Source organism: Petaurus breviceps, unplaced genomic scaffold (genome assembly GCF_028583685.1).
Source record: "Petaurus breviceps papuanus isolate PSGF00001 unplaced genomic scaffold, PetGlider_PUasm1.0 179, whole genome shotgun sequence".
NCBI classification, from domain to species: Eukaryota; Metazoa; Chordata; class Mammalia; order Diprotodontia; family Petauridae; genus Petaurus; species Petaurus breviceps.
Genome location: NW_027185779.1, coordinates 8,297,887 through 8,302,406, shown reverse-complemented (window position 1 = coordinate 8,302,406; position 4,520 = coordinate 8,297,887). Strand labels below are relative to the sequence as shown.

Genomic DNA, 4,520 nt, shown 5'->3' with positions numbered 1-4,520 from the left:
TATGGAGATAGGAGTCCCGGTTGAAGCAACAACCTTTTCTCCATAATTAATTTCTGTAAGCTGGAGTCCATTAGAGAGGAGAATGACAGCCTCTAGACGCTGATGCTGGCTTGTGTGTGGCCCAAAGGAACATTAAGGCCTTCATTAAAGGTGGACCTGGCCATTAGCCTCAGTAATAATTTAAAAATCTTTTAATACAAGTCACAACTCAACCACCTTAAAATAATTCTGGTAGTGAGCAAACTAAGTAATTTAAAGGCAGATCATGTTCTCTGTAAGTTTTTCAGGCCTGCTATTGGGAATACTTGATAATTTATGAAGGCTTACACCACCAAATTAATTACCTTTTCTGGCTGCCACATGTCTTTTATTTTTTTTCTTTTTTTAATAACAGCCAGCTCTGAATCATAAGTAATAATGCTATAGATACTCATTCCTTCTGTTAAGCTTTGTGCTTCCCAATGATACTTAGATTATCTTAAGAGTGTCCTTTATTTCAGCTTCCATGTGTCAGCAGTTTTAATCTATATTCCTCTTTTCTTCCACTTATTTCTGACTAAAAGTTAGTCTACAGTATCCCAGTTGAGAAATTACATTTTCAATGAAGTCTGGAAAATAAACTTTTTAATTTTAGACTATTTTGGAAGAGAGAGTAGGGATGTTTTTTAGTGTGTATACATATATATATGTATAATGCAAATGAATTTATCACAGAGTGTATCCTTGTACAGCCAGACACTTTAGCACAGATCCTAGGCTTATAGAAAATTAGAGTGGACCCAAATTAGGCTGCTCAGCATAGTTGGAAAGACAATCTATGGCACAAACTCTAGTTCTCTCCAGGAAGCAGATGGTCCTTCCACTGGAGGCAGTTTGGGGCAAGTGTTTGTGAAAATATTCCAAGGAACTGAGGCTTTTGACTAGTATTTGCAAATGTGGTTTTAGTGTGGGTGTCAGGAAGCCTATTTCTGTTCCTAACTAGATGCCAAGCTTAATGAATTCACTTAATGTATCTATGACTATATTCTTCCAAGTGCAAAATGGGTAGAAGAATTAAATATTCCTAGCACTACAACCCTGAGATCAATCATGCACCTTTCACAACAATATTATCAAGATTTGGTGCTCTTTCCATCCCAGGAACTAAAAGCATCATGGAGGTCTTTTCTCTACCTAATCTGTCCCCTAATCTTTTCTATGTCCTCTATGCTAAGTTGCTGACTGGTAATATAATTCTCACCTTGCAAATGGGAAAAGAGAGGCACAGCAAAGCCACATAGAATGTTTAACACAAGTCTAACACTATTGGCCTGACTTTCTAGGTATAGAATATGTTGTATAAGGCAGTAGGGTGAAGCCATTGCAGGGACCATCTTCGCTATGTATGCTGCTGCTGTGACTGTGGTGGAGACGCCTAGAGCCCAAGGTAATTTGTTCCTTTGTTGTCTGGTACAAAGAAGCAGTCATAAACTTCTTTACTTCTGCTGAATCTTTAACTTAAGCCTCCATTATGGGAAATATTAAAACCGTATGTGAAAAATACCCATGTGGTACAAACTCTCAGATGGTCCCCAGCAGAACACAAGCACAGCATGCAAACAGTTTGCCTGTTGCAACAACACATTTTCATGGAGTGGATATGTTATGACTAATATCTTGGACTGATTAGACAGCTAATGTCACCATTAATTGCTAAATTAACCAAAAAGGGAGGTTAGGCGCTAGAAAATATTAGAAAAAACTTCTCCCTAGGTTTCACCCTCACTGACCCCTAAACCTCATATGAATACATTATTAAATTGATCAGATTTTTTTTGAAACACACAATGAACATTTATCTAAGCAAAATAGTTAATGTTGAGATAAACTATAGCTTGGACTTGAGTTATTTGAACAAATTTAGAAAACATGGGACTGTTTTGTTAGGATTGCTTACCTTATGTTGTCTCTGACGTAGGGTTTATCTCTCCAGATAATTCCAGAGATTTAGTCCCAATGTGTCCAATTTCTCCATCTCCAGAAATCTGGTTCTGGAGCTTGAATCCTGTCCCCAAATCTTCAGACAGTTGCTGTTCAACAGCTTTCATTCAAACTCTTATTGTCTAATCAAAGTTGGATGATGCTGAGAAGCAGTTGTTTGTAATGCAGTACTACAATTTGGATTAATTGCTATACCTCACACCTCATTCACACCGTATTTCTACTAGACCAGCTGCTGTTTGAAGTGAGATTTATGTTTGCTGTTTAGTAGCTTCAAAGGAATAATGTTTCCTCTGCCCAAATATATTTTCTTTTATATATTGGTTCTAAATGGTCAATGTTAGTTAGGGATGAGGGGGTCTCTCTATTAACTGTCCTAGATGATTGTGTATTTATTGGACATATATTAAAAAAGATGGTCTTTCCTAGTGTTATGGATCACTGTTGCCTCTGAGCTCCTTCATAGTGTCTCACACAGAGTCTATAGCCCAGAGAGAGCATCCAATAAGTCTTCTTCATGGTTGGTGTGCTTATTATGCATCGATACATAATATTTGTATCCTCAGACCTCAGATGAAAGGTACATATGATGGTGTGTGTTTGTGTAATAGAAGGGATATGCTAGAGCTAGTTCATACTGGCTCACGAGAGCCAAATGAATATTTCCATCTTGGAAATTAATACAGATCAGATCTCGATTTATTGTTTTCTTGATTGTCTATACTTAAAAAGGGGATTGGAGAAAGTGTTTATAATGCAGACTAAACATAGAAGTGTATCCTACATACATATATTTTTTTAGAGAGCTAGATGTTACTTACACATTTGCCAATCCCTGTGTAGCAAGCATCATGATAATGATGGAAAAAATATTGGATTGGGAGTCAGAAGACTTGCTTTCAAGTCTCAGTTTTGTCATGTACTAGAATCTGTTATCTTGATTAGGCTATTAACTTCCATGGACCTTGATGTCCTTATCTGAAAAGTGACCACAGGCTTCTTTCTCTTAGAAATGAAGGTCCTTATTATCAATGCCAGAATTATAATAGTCTTGTACTGCTATGAGTCATGAAATAGCATATTTTCTTTTTTTTTTTTTGGAGGGTAATTGGGGTTAAGTGATTTGCCCAAAGTCACATGGCTAGTAAGCGTGTCGAGTGTCTTAGGCCAAACTTGAACTTAGGTCCTCCTGACTCCAGGGCTGGTGCTCTATTCACTATGCCACCTAGCAGCCCCTGAAATACCATACTTTTCAAAAGCATCAAAATGGAATACGCAGAGGCAAAAGAGAGACAAAGGCATCTGTGAGCTGGTCACAACACAAGGCAAATGATTCAGAATAAAGGATGCCATCTAGGAGACATATGATCAAAAAAGAAGATAGGTGGGTCATGTGATGAGAATGAGTGATAAATGACAGAAGACCTATACCTTCCACTGATATCAAGAGAAAGTGATTTAAAGAAGGGGGAGGCAAGAGAGATGCCACCAGCATCTGGACACCCATGTGGCAAACTTATGGAAGGACATAAATAAGAATTGCATGGACTGAGCAAGTTTGTATAAATGGTTAGCAAGTTCTTTGTTGGGGGGGACCATCCACCTTGATGTGATCACAGATTCACAAAATTTGAGAGTTAGAAAAGATCCAAGTGACCATCTATTATAACTTGTACATTAAAGAAATACCCATTATAACATACTTGACAAGTAGCTATCCTATCTCTGCTAAAAGATCTCAAATAGTAGAACCCACTATCTCTTGAAGCAAGGTATTGTAGTTTTGGGCAACCCTAATTCTTAGGGTGTTTCCCCACCTCCAACATCTAGCCTAAATATGTCCATTTTTCCTGGTTCTGCTCCTTGGGCCAAATGGAACAAGTCTAATACCTCTCCCACATGACTGTATTTCAAATACTTAAAGGCATCTATAATGTCCTTCCAGAATCTTCTCTTCTCTAGGTAAAACATGAAGAGTGTCCTTCAATCGCCCCTCATATTGAACTTGAAGTTTTTCATCATCCTGGTTGCCTTCCACTAACTCATCTGAGTATAGTTTTTACATATAGTATATACTGTTTATAATGTGTGGAAACACACTTATGCCTACTTTATGCCTCTACAAGCTAGATATTGTCAGAGACCGTGTCTTATCTAAGCTTCATGTCCTGAAATGCATAACCTAGTGCTTTGCAAACAACAAGCACTTAACAAAATGGTTGCTAAATGAATAAGTGAATGAGAAAGCTGCACAGCCTCCTTCAGGTGATGAACACTAAAGGCAAAAAAAAAAATCACCTTTTAAAAAGTAGTTCCTTGTAGCCTCCCATATAGAATCATGGAATTTTGTAACAAGGAACTTTAGACTTGTGGTAATTAAAGTTTTTGGTCTCAGAACTCCTATATACTCTTAAAAATTACTGAAGACCCCAAAGAGCTTTTGTTTATGTGGATTATCTCTATATTTACCATGGGTAAATTATATACAGATAGATAGATAGATAGATAGATAGATAGATAGATAGATAGATAGATAGATA

The 4,520-nt window shown here is 37.2% G+C and overlaps 1 pseudogene; it reads left to right on the top strand.

Moving 5' to 3' along the window:
• Window positions 1-1,380: 1,380 nt before the first annotated feature.
• Window positions 1,381-4,520, top strand: part of LOC138160081 (small ubiquitin-related modifier 2 pseudogene) — a 38,602-nt pseudogene continuing 35,462 nt past the window's right edge.